General features: G+C 40.6%; 1 long non-coding RNA gene across 1 annotated transcript; it reads right to left on the reverse strand.

Moving 5' to 3' along the window:
• Positions 1 to 11,682: 11,682 nt before the first annotated feature.
• On the reverse strand, positions 11,683 to 12,623 carry LOC143210570 (uncharacterized). The gene is made up of 2 exons (XR_013009288.1): positions 12,276 to 12,623; positions 11,683 to 12,151 (listed from the first exon to the last, which is right to left on the reverse strand). It is a non-coding gene; the product is annotated as an uncharacterized LOC143210570 (long non-coding RNA).
• Between the last annotated feature and the right edge of the window lie 651 nt (positions 12,624 to 13,274).

The following is a 13,274-nucleotide window of genomic DNA, read 5'->3' on the forward strand; positions in this document are numbered from 1 at the left end:
GGAAGAACGTAACATTCAATTTGTACATATACCCAGACAACCAGGGCTGCACCGGGCAGCAATGTCGCGTTTTGGATCCCTGCTGCCGCGAGGCTGCACGGAAAACGGTGGGGGATTTTGCCTCACCGTAAGAGGGCAACACAGTCGCGCCAATGTTTCGAATGACGTACGCAGCGCCATACAGGCACGTACAGGCCTTGTACTAGGGAGCAGGGGGTCTCTCGCCCCGGTAAGGTGATACAGAGCTGGTCGCGCTGATGTGGATCTTCCACATTAAGATGTCGGTAAAGTAAATGTCTATTGTACAAATGTGTAGCAGCAGCAGCAGCAGTCTTTCTTTTTACTGACAAAAATTAATATTTTTATTTAAATTACATACTATATACTATCAGGTCGTTCGGAAAATAATTTTGTTTAGCGTGTAGGGATGGCAATGCTTCCGTTTGTCATTACTAGACTGCGGATCTTTCTGCAAAATAAAAAATGTCAGCGTCGATTACAGGAAATAGAAACTAAATTGAATTGAATGTTACTTCTTCAGCAAAGGAGAAAACGAAATGACTTTCCGAACGAGCTAATACATTAACATATTACAATAGGAGAGCTGCATAAAGTCTAAATAACATCAATCTCATCATTTTCATACAAAGAAACATTTACCAGTTACTTTTAAGGTTCGGTAGGTGTAGAGGGTTGAAACGTCTTCGTGCAAAAAAAATGTGTCGTAGAAGGGAAAAGAAACTTAATTTATAATTTTCGGCTCGAGCGCGTTTCCAGCTACCCGAGTGCATCGGGCTGCCCGGGAGTGTCTCGATCTCGTCGGGCGGGTTCGGAAAGAATCGGACAAGTTCGGGCGAGCGAGTTTTCGCGCTACTCGAGATTCAATTCTGCGTTCGCACGAACTTGTCCGCTTCTGTCTGACGTCTGAACGCGCTCGACGAAGTCGAGCCACTCTCGGGCCACCAGGCCACCCGATGGTGTGTCACGGATAGTCTGCGGATCTTTCTGCAAAATAAAAATTTACTATATCGATTGCAAGAAATAGAAATCAAATTGAATTGAATTGTTTCTTCAGCAAAGGAGAAAACGAAATGACTTTCCGAACGAGCTAATACATTAACATATTACAAAGAGAGCTGCATAAAGTCTAAATAAAATCAATCTCATCACTTTCATACAAAGAAACATTTACCAGTTACTTTTAAGGTTCGGTAGGTGTAGAGTGTTGAAATTTATAATTTTCGGCTCGAGCGCGTTTCAAGCTACCCGAGTGCATCGGGCTGCCAAGGGGTTTCGAGCTGCCCGGGAGTGTCTCGATCTCGTCGGGTGGGTTCGGAAAGAATCGGACAAGTTCGGGCGAGCGAGTTTTCGCGCTACTCGAGATTCAATTCTGCGTTCGCACGAACTTGTCCGCTTCTGTCTGACGTCTGAACGCGCTCGACGAAGTCGAGCCACTCTCGGGCCACCGGGCCACCTGATAGTGTGTCACGGATAGACTGCGGATCTTTATGCAAAATAAAAAATGTCAGCGTCGATTACAGGAAATAGAAACTAAATTGAATGTCATCTCTTCCCTTAATGATTTTAATAGAGGAGAAACCATATATTGACATCTTCAATTTAAAAAATTTTCCAACAACTATCAATTTCATCTACTCAAGTTTGCTATAAATGCATAAAGATCCGCAGTCTATTCGTGACATATCAAGCGGCCCGAGAGTGGCTCGACTTCGTCGAGTGATTTGAAAATTACAGTCAAAGCGTGTTGGTCGAGGAAGTGTCGACTTCCAGCTCAATAGTAATGACCTGTCATAAATCTCTCTGTAGAGAACAGCCCCGGGAACGGCACTGAAGAAATCGAGTCTACCGGGTTCGGTCTGCCTGGGTCTGCCTAGCCCGACCCCAGCCGCGCGCCCGTAGTCTCAATGTGTTGACTTCGATGGCGCACGCTGCGTAGTATGTGTGACCGCTGTAATAAGTATTTCAATACAGCCGAAAATGCGTGTGAAACGAGTCCTGCCTCCTCCACTCTGATCCAATCGTCCGCGCATTCGCACCTAGACACGTCACCGTAATCCTGCCTGGGAACCTTCTTCTCAGGCTTACACCAAGTACAATGTCACCAGTTCGAATCCATGCGTGTTGGCGTCTTGCCGCCATCCCCTACAATTGCGTAGTATGTAGTGGGCGGTAACGGTATCGTATCCTAACCCACTGCTGTTCCGCTATCGCTCGTACTTACGAGGCAGTGTATTGGATCACTTGTTGGACATAGACAAATCTAAAATGTTTTTTCACTACGTGAATGAATTATGTAATTTCAGAACCGACGCTGTCGATCCTTACGTCAGAAAATGTCTCTTCCAGGGTTTTTCCCCGTCACTTAAAAAGGCATCGTTGGTCAAGACTGGTTGCTAATATTATTCTCGAGGTGTAAATGGGGTTATTTAGTCGTATACAGCGTCCGTTGCCAGCTCCTTGTGACGCCAATTTTTATATCTCCATTTCTTTTGAAGGGCTCATTTTACAGTGGAAACTCCAAGGAATATAAACATATTTTGTTCAAAATTTAAATCACTGACGCACAGTGGTCTGGATTGGAAAATCGTGTGCCATTTTGTTATAACTTTTGAACCAGTAGAGATACTGCAATGAAATTTTCACTAAAAATATTTAAAAAATAGTCATTTTTAACTATAGGTAATTAAATATTTTTTGCATTTGTTAAACAATAATTTTTTATAAATTTTCATTGATATTTTTGATTTAAAAAAAAATTTTTGGAATATAATCGTACATACTATTTTTTACTTTCTAGATATGTATTTTTTATATTTATGTTTCACACATGTGTAACGTTTTATGGAATACGTAAAATATAAATTTGAGAAGTCTTGTTGCAATCAACATACACAAAAAAAATTACCGTAAAGGTAAAAACGCATTACAAGCGTGTCAAAGATATTTTTTATAATAATTTATAATGATTAAAAAACGAAACGAGCCTACTACCTTATATCTTTATTTTACTAGAGGTGAGCGAAATATCAGAACGAAACAGTATTGAAAAACTTCTATTATATTTTAATACTAAAGAATTACCTCGGATGCAATATTTAACACTAAAATCTTACATTTTTCGCTATGTGAAGTCATCTGATAATAATTTGTACCAACAATATACCTCGCAAACATTCTATTACCAACTTTAATGGCTTTAAACAATAATAATTTGAGCGGGCGGAGAGGGGCGGAATTAATTTTTTCATGATTATTTAGAAGGAAGGTGTACTAAAAATATTCAAATTAATTAGAAAGCTAAACTCGGCTAAACTTTAAAGATATACCATCTTAAATTGAAAGGACTTCACAAATTTTTCTTACGGCATTGAGCATTATTATATAAATAGAGTATTTACGTTAATAAATAATAGAAAGATATGATTTTTATCACAAAAGTCTGCTCTTCAATATAAAAAAAAAGCGAGAGATAATATTAAATAGGAACGTCAGGGCACCGCATCACAGAGAAGCAATTTTTCTCGTGAAAAATCCTCCTCTTAAAATGTCCTATTTTCACTGTTTATTGCAACTATTATATTTATTAAATTGTACTATTTTCTTCATTTCCGAGGTCTGTGAACATTTGGGAAGCAATGTTTATAGATATCGATACGAGAAAGTTCGTTTTTGGGCAGAAAGGCACACGATTTTCCAATCCAGACCACTGTGTTACGGCTCATCGAAAAAGACGTAAAAAACGAATTAGTTTAAATTTTTCGACTCCATACAGTTGATGGTCGAGGTTAAAAAAATAATTTTGCAATAGCCCAATCTTTTCCTAATAAAACCACCAAAAAAAAAAGTGTAGCTCAATCGGATTTCAACGAAAATATGATTTCATTTGTTTCGTTGACAAAAAATTCGATTTTTTGGAAAATCCTGAGGTGGTAGACAAATTCTGAGACCAGATTTGAAATAAGCGTGGAAGAATCTACGGGAAATGATGTACAGCATGTTGCAAAAAAGTTTTATTGAAATTGTGCAGGTTTAACGAATTTTGTCAAGGTTAAAAAACGTTCGTACCATAATTTCCCTACTTTCCGCATATTCTGCAAAGTTAGAGCTTTAATTTAAAAAAAAATTCATCGTTCTATCTCTTTTCTATCGAAAGTTATTCGACTTTAACACAGAAACTTGCGGCGACCCGTGCAGCGACCCTTGCAGCGACCCTTGCAGCGACCCAATAGCTGCACGGGTCGCTGCAAGGGTCGCCGCCTGTATCGCGACGGAATGGCCAAAAAAGGTCTGTCACAGCTCTGACCGACCAGTCCTGAACCGCTAGAGGAGTCATCAGTAAGGCGGGCCCTGCCCGAGACGCTGCGATATCGGAAGGTGGTTTAAGACTGTATATATAGAGATCGGTGACGGATCAGGTAGCAGCGAGAAAGGTCTTTCTTTGACTATCTGTCCATCTTGTGGCAAATGTAGGAAATTAGCTGCCACAAAAGAGAGCGAGTTATTATTGGCCGCTTCTGTCCGAACGCGCCCGACGAGGTCGACCACGTTCGGGCCACCCGCCCGATGTGTTACGGATAGACAGCGGGTCTTTGTGCAAAATAAAAAACGTCAGCGTTGATTACAAGAAATAGAAACTCAAAAGAATGTCATCCCTTTCCTTAATGATTTTAATAAAGGAGAAATCATATATTGACATTTTCAATTTTAAAAATTTTCCAACAACTATCAATTTCATCTACTCAATTTTGCTATAAATGCATACAGATCCCAAGTCTATCCGTTACACATCGGGCGGCTCGAGAGCGGCTCGACATCGGCGAGTAATTTGAGGAGTTGGTGACTTATGGATAGACCGTATGGCGATTAACTTCATCAATCGATTGAATCAATTCGATCAAATTTGTTGCCGGTCAAATCTGGAGTCGGTGAAATGTCGGCGAAAACCGTGTGCGCCGTCCGGCGCAATGTTCGTCGAAATGTCATAACATCTCCAAAAATTCAAGTCTTTTAGTCTCGAATCTAATGTCGTTAATGCTTCGTACAGCGCTGAACATTTCGCTTTGAAACTTTAATTCACTGTGTGAAATTAGGGATTTAATCCCGGTAAAATATTTATACATACCGGACAATACCGGTAACGGTACTATGCCAAGCGGCTGAAATAACACCGAAACCGTTAATATACTTTTTCGAGCAAAAGGTCCTGAAAAACGAAGTTTGGGCTTTTGTTGTGCCATGGCCGAACTGCAATGTGCCACCAGCCGTACCCTTAGGAGTTAATAGCCGTAATAACCATAAAGACATTAAAGACCAAATCGGTCTAACCAGATCCCTTGGGGTTACCGTGCGCTCGCTACCCCCGCCATATAAAAGATTCTGTAGACTTTTTCAAATACAGTGATATCCAATATTAATACAGTATGATTGTTTAAACATGTTTAAACAACGGTTTTGGAAACAGCGGGACAAACGATTTTTTCGAATCCATATTTATTAAGCTTAAGATTTTTAAAACTAAGAAAATGAAAAAACTCTATCCGATTACCCGAAATGTCATCGAAAACGGTCAACACATAAAACAGATATACATAGTAGGCATTGAAAGATGTAAAGAAAAGAATCTTTGAATTTTTCTGCTCACGATTGATCTAAATCGCAGTTTCTTATAATTGTTTTAATTTTTAATTGTTTTCGAGTATCCATATTTCCATGCGAAATAGAACTACTGTTTCGGATTTTGTTCAAATTTGGATATGTAGCAGTCTTTAGTGAAATATGAGAAAACGTATCTCAAACAATTCCTTGAAGTCTTGAAAATTGTTGGTTTTACGGACGTGTAATATGAGGTGTCACAAGTTTTTCCTTAAATTATAACGGCCAAACTAACTGTTTACCCCGACACGAGCGCTTCGTTTAAAATCAGGTATGAAGGGTTGGATCAGTCCGGTAGTGGAGAAAGTGTAAGTGGGTGAATTAAAACCACTGGTTTAAACAGGGAAGCCGGGTTTCTGCGACTTCGAGATCACTTTTAATAATAATTTTAAACACGCGGTACAAATAACTGACAATTGAGATGTCGTTTCGGGACTCACGGTTCTCGTTTCGGAGATCTCTCTCAGTCATCAATCTCGACTGTTGCGGATCGGGGTCCTCGCGTAATACGCAGGCATCCCCACCATACTCTCATACTGGGGAGCTCGTTAGAAATCGTTCAAATTGAACGCGAACGGTAAAGACAATAACACGGGACGAGACGGTAGCACAATGCTTTGAACGTATTTACAATCGCGTGTCAAACACTAACAAAACGATGAAAATTACTCGCTGATGTCGAGCCGCCCGATGTGTAACGGATAGACTTGGGATCTGTATGCATTTATAGCAAAATTGAGTAGATGAAATTGATAGTTGTTGGAAAATTTTTAAAATTGAAAATGTCAATATATGATTTCTCCTTTATTAAAATCATTAAGGAAAGGGATGACATTCTTTTGAGTTTCTATTTCTTGTAATCAACGCTGACGTTTTTTATTTTGCATAAAGACCCGCTGTCTATCCGTAACACATCGGGCGGGTGGCCCGAACGTGGTCGACCTCGTCGGGCGCGTTCGGACAGAAGCGGACAATAATAACTCGCTCTCTTTTGTGGCAGCTAATTTCCTACATTTGCCACAAGATGGACAGATAGACAAAGAAAGACCTTTCTCGCTGCTACCTGATCCGTCACCGATCTCTATATATACAGTCTTAAACCACCTTCCGATATCGCAGCGTCTCGGGCAGGGCCCGCCTTACTGATGAGTCCTCTAGCGGTTCAGGACTGGTCGGTCAGAGCTGTGACAGACCTTTTTTGGCCATTCCGTCGCGATACAGGCGGCGACCCTTGCAGCGACCCGTGCAGCTATTGGGTCGCTGCAAGGGTCGCTGCACGGGTCGCCGCAAGTTTCTGTGTTAAAGTCGAATAACTTTCGATATAAAAGAGATAGAACGATGAATTTTTTTTTAAATTAAAGCTCTAACTTTGCAGAATATGCGGAAAGTAGGGAAATTATGGTACGAACGTTTTTTAACCTTGACAAAATTCGTTAAACCTGCACAATTTCAATAAAACTTTTTTGCAACATGCTGTACATCATTTCCCGTAGATTCTTCCACGCTTATTTCAAATCTGGTCTCAGAATTTGTCTACCACCTCAGGATTTTCCAAAAAATCGAATTTTTTGTCAACGAAACAAATGAAATCATATTTTCGTTGAAATCCGATTGAGCTACACTGTTTTTTTGGTGGTTTTATTAGGAAAGGATTGGGCTATTGCAAACTAATTTTTTTAACCTCGACCATCAACTGTATGGAGTCGAAAAATTTAAACTAATTCGTTTTTTACGTCTTTTTCGATGAGCCGTCACACAGTGGTCTGGATTGGAAAATCGTGTGCCTTTCTGCCCAAAAACGAACTTTCTCGTATCGATATCTATAAACATTGCTTCCCAAATGTTCACAGACCTCGGAAATGAAGAAAATAGTACAATTTAATAAATATAATAGTTGCAATAAACAGTGAAAATAGGACATTTTAAGAGGAGGATTTTTCACGAGAAAAATTGCTTCTCTGTGATGCGGTGCCCTGACGTTCCTATTTAATATTATCTCTCGCCTTTTTTTTTTATATTGAAGAGCAGACTTTTGTGATAAAAATCATATCTTTCTATTATTTATTAACGTAAATACTCTATTTATATAATAATGCTCAATGCCGTAAGAAAAATTTGTGAAGTCCTTTCCATTTAAGATGGTATATCTTTAAAGTTTAGCCGAGTTTAGCTTTCTAATTAATTGGAATATTTTTAGTACACCTTCCTTCTAAATAATCATGAAAAAATTAATTCCGCTCCTCTCCGCCCGCTCAAATTATTATTGTTTAAAGCCATTAAAGTTGGTAATAGAATGTTTGCGAGGTATATTGTTGGTACAAATTATTATCAGATGACTTCACATAGCGAAAAATGTAAGATTTTAGTGTTAAATATTGCATCCGAGGTAATTCTTTAGTATTAAAATATAATAGAAGTTTTTCAATTCTGTTTCGTTCTGATATTTCGCTCACCTCTAGTAAAATAAAGATATAAGGTAGTAGGCTCGTTTCGTTTTTTAATCATTATAAATTATTATAAAAAATATCTTTGACACGCTTGTAATGCGTTCTTACCTTTACGGTAATTTTTTTTGTGTATGTTGATTGCAACAAGACTTCTCAAATTTATATTTTACGTATTCCATAAAACGTTACACATGTGTGAAACATAAATATAAAAAATACATATTTAGAAAGTAAAAAATAGTATATACGATTATATTCCAAAAATTTTTTTTTAAATCAAAAATATCAATGAAAATTTATAAAAAATTATTGTTTAACAAATGCAAAAAATATTTAATTACCTATAGTTAAAAATGACTATTTTTTAAATATTTTTAGTGAAAATTTCATTGCAGTATCTCTACTGGTTCAAAAGTTATAACAAAATGGCACACGATTTTCCAATCCAGACCACTGTGCGTCAGTGATTTAAATTTTGAACAAAATATGTTTATATTCCTTGGAGTTTCCACTGTAAAATGAGCCCTTCAAAAGAAATGGAGATATAAAAATTGGCGTCACAAGGAGCTGGCAACGGACGCTGTATACGACTAAATAACCCCATTTACACCTCGAGAATAATATTAGCAACCAGTCTTGACCAACGATGCCTTTTTAAGTGAAAGGTAACAACCCTGGAACAGACATTTTCTGACGTAAGGATCGACAGCGTCGGTCCTGAAATTACATATTTCATTCACGTAGTGAAAAAACATTTTAGATTTGTCTATGTCCAGCAAGTGATCCAATACACTGCCTCGTAAGTACGAGCGATAGCGGAACAGCAGTGGGTTAGGATACGATACCGTTACCGCCCACTACATACTACGCAATTGTAGGGGATGGCGGCAAGACGCCAACACGCATGGATTCGAACTGGTGACATTGTACTTGGTGTAAGCCTGAGAAGAAGGTTCCCAGGCAGGATTACGGTGACGTGTCTAGGTGCGAATGCGCGGACGATTGGATCAGAGTGGAGGAGGCAGGACTCGTTTCACACGCATTTTCGGCTGTATTGAAATACTTATTACAGCGGTCACACATACTACGCAGCGTGCGCCATCGAAGTCAACACATTGAGACTACGGGCTCGCGGCTGGGGTCGGGCTAGGCAGACCACGGGCGCGCGGCTGGGGTCGGGCTAGGCAGACCCAGGCAGACCGAACCCGGTAGACTCGATTTCTTCAGTGCCGTTCCCGGGGCTGTTCTCTACAGAGAGATTTATGACAGGTCATTACTATTGAGCTGGAAGTCGACACTTCCTCGACCAACACGCTTTGACTGTAATTTTCAAATCACTCGACGAAGTCGAGCCACTCTCGGGCCGCTTGATATGTCACGAATAGACTGCGGATCTTTATGCATTTATAGCAAACTTGAGTAGATGAAATTGATAGTTGTTGGAAAATTTTTTAAATTGAAGATGTCAATATATGGTTTCTCCTCTATTAAAATCATTAAGGGAAGAGATGACATTCAATTTAGTTTCTATTTCCTGTAATCGACGCTGACATTTTTTATTTTGCATAAAGATCCGCAGTCTATCCGTGACACACCATCAGGTGGCCCGGTGGCCCGAGAGTGGCTCGACTTCGTCGAGCGCGTTCAGACGTCAGACAGAAGCGGACAAGTTCGTGCGAACGCAGAATTGAATCTCGAGTAGCGCGAAAACTCGCTCGCCCGAACTTGTCCGATTCTTTCCGAACCCGCCCGACGAGATCGAGACACTCCCGGGCAGCTCGAAACCCCTTAGCAGTCCGATCCACTCGGGTAGCTTGAAACGCGCTCGAGCCGAAAATTATAAATTTCAACACTCTACACCTACCGAACCTTAAAAGTAACTGGTAAATGTTTCTTTGTATGAAAGTGATGAGATTAATTTAGTTAGACTTTATGCAGCTCTCCTTGTAATATGTTATAATGTATTGGCTCGTTCGGAAAGTCATTTCGTTTTCTCCTTTGCTGAAGAAACAATTCAATTCAATTTGATTTCTATTTCTTGCAATCGATATAGTAAATTTTTATTTTGCAGAAAGATCCGCAGACTATCCGTGACACACCATCGGGTGGCCTGGTGGCCCGAGAGTGGCTCGACTTCGTCGAGAGCGTTCAGACGTCAGACAGAAGCGGACAAGTTTGTGCGAACGCAGAATTGAATCTCGAGTAGCGCGAAAACTCGCTCGCCCGAACTTGTCCGATTCTTTCCGAACCCGCCCGACGAGATCGAGACACTCCCGGGCAGCTCGAAACCCCTTGGCAGCCCGATGCACTCGGGTAGCTTGAAACGCGCTCGAGCCGAAAATTATAAATTTCAACACTCTACACCTACCGAACCTTAAAAGTAACTGGTAAATGTTTCTTTGTATGAAAGTGATGAGATTGATTTTATTTAGACTTTATGCAGCTCTCCTTGTAATATGTTATAATGTATTGGCTCGTTCGGAAAGTCATTTCGTTTTCTCCTTTGCTGAAGAAACAATTCAATTCAATTTGATTTCTATTTCTTGCAATCGATATAGTAAATTTTTATTTTGCAGAAAGATCCGCAGACTATCCGTGACACACCATCGGGTGGCCTGGTGGCCCGAGAGTGGTTCGACTTCGTCGAGAGCGTTCAGACGTCAGACAGAAGCGGACAAGTTTGTGCGAACGCAGAATTGAATCTCGAGTAGCGCGAAAACTCGCTCGCCCGAACTTGTCCGATTCTTTCCGAACCCGCCCGACGAGATCGAGACACTCCCGGGCAGCCCGATGCACTCGGGTAGCTGGAAACGCGCTCGAGCCGAAAATTATAAATTAAGTTTCTTTTCCCTTCTACGACACATTTTTTTTGCACGAAGACGTTTCAACCCTCTACACCTACCGAACCTTAAAAGTAACTGGTAAATGTTTCTTTGTATGAAAATGATGAGATTGATTTTATTTAGACTTTATGCAGCTCTCCTATTGTAATATGTTAATGTATTAGCTCGTTCGGAAAGTCATTTCGTTTTCTCCTTTGCTGAAGAAATAACATTCAATTTGATTTCTATTTCTTGCAATCGATGTAGTCAATTTCTACTTTGCAGAAAGATTCGCAGTCTAGTAATGACAAACGGAAGCATTGCCATCCCTACACGATAAACGAAATTACTTTCCGAACGACCTGATAGTATGTAGTATGTAATTTAAATAAAAATATTAATTTTGTCAGTAAAAAGAAAGACTGCTGCTGCTACACATTTGTATAATAGACATTTACTTTAGCGACATCTACCACATAGCACGTCCTACATTAATGCGACCTGGCGCGACCGTGTTGCCCTCTTACGGCGAGGCAAAATCGAGCCCCGTTCTCCGTGCAGTGGCGCGGCAGCAGGGATCCAAAACGCGACATAGCTGCGGCGCAGTACAGCTGCAGAACGGAGCAGTTGGTTGTCTGGGTAGTTTCCATCTCTCTTGCGATCAATGCAGACAATTTTTATTTTGCACAAAGATCCGCAGTCTAGGAAAAATAATATAGATATAATAGAAATAAATAAAATTTAATATTTTTTTATATCGGGTTTATTATTTCGTTTTCATTCAGAATCGGTATTTGGAATTGTCGGTAAAAAGGAAGACTGCTACATATTTGTACAATATGTAGAAATTCATTTCACCGACATTACCAACATTACTGACATAACCTCACCGACGGTGCTGCCCTGTATAACGGCATCCGCCGCTCCACGCAGACTCCACCAGGGGGTGCAAGCTGCCGTGTTAAAGAAGTGGCCAGTATTTCAGCGCCACCTCAGTAGTAGGGCCGAACTGGGCCGAACTAATGGCAGTATATATAGATATAAAGCGGTAGACGGTTGTAAAAAAAACTGTTTACCCCAACAGGATTCGAACCTCGGTCTACCGCTTGGTAGTCCAACTCTTTAGCTGATTGGCCCACCGACGATCTTATAAAAGCATTGAAAATTTTGGTATATGTATCGCAAAAACTGCAGCGACACCAACGCCACCTCAGTACTAGGGTCGAACTACATATACTGGACCAACTATTTCCTTGGCTGTGGTTGGCTTCCGCTTGGTGACGTCACGTCGTTCATGATCAGTGCGCATGCGCTGGCATGCCATCAACGCCACCTCAGTACCAGGGCCTGCTAGGGCCGAACTACATATACTGGACCACCTATTTCCATTGCAGCTTACACCCCCTGGACTCCACGAGCTGCCTTCCATTTGGACGGAAGAAGCTGCCCTCTAGATGCTGTGACGGCGGTGGACGGCGGACTTTGTTACATCTATGCGCATTTCTGGAAGCCCAGGTGGCATGAACTCCACACTCTTTCTAGATGTACTCCAACCGTTGCTCCGAGCAGCCAATAAGCGGCGTCTGGAACCATACTGCCCTCCAAATTCACTCCACGCTCTGGACTATTCCTGGCAGTTCCAAACTGTGCTATCAGGGTATCATATCGGCCCAGCCAACCAAAAATCTAAATTTGGTCGACCTCCTGTGCGCGCATATGCCGAGCTAGTGTCGACCGTAGGACCAGAGTTTGGACATGGGCATGAGGTCGGCATCAGGTCGGCACGAATCGGCCGAATGTGCCTTTGTGGCAGCACTGTCGCACTGATGTACCGCATGCCGAATATCGTTTTACAGGTGAAACAAACAATTCCAATGCCGCTTTTGCAAAATTCACATGTTTTTCTATAAGCGAGGGTGAAACTAATATCCTAATCGCGATATGGAGCAACAAAAAATGAGTATACACATTCGGAGCTAATATCCCGTACATTACTACCGGGCCGGTATATAAGAGAAATTGGCGAAACTCGGTCGCTTTAAAAGTTGAATATTCTTCTATTGGCCTCGGGCGTCTAGAAAAATCAGATGGACAGTACTTATCGAGTACTGCCATTCGCGCGGAGATGATAAAATCATTTTTATTTATCATCTTTAAAATATAAGTGTATTCAATTAGTTGAAATTGAACTGTAAAGAAAATTGTACGGCAATGCAAATTTTAGATTATGTCTCTTGCAATCGATGCAGACAATTTTTATTTCGCATAAAGATCCGCAGTCTAGGAAAAATAACAAATGTGAGAAATAAATAAAATTTGTATTTTTTTTTTC

The sequence above is a fragment of the Lasioglossum baleicum genome, chromosome 1 (genome assembly GCF_051020765.1).
Source record: "Lasioglossum baleicum chromosome 1, iyLasBale1, whole genome shotgun sequence".
Classification (NCBI taxonomy): domain Eukaryota; kingdom Metazoa; phylum Arthropoda; class Insecta; order Hymenoptera; family Halictidae; genus Lasioglossum; species Lasioglossum baleicum.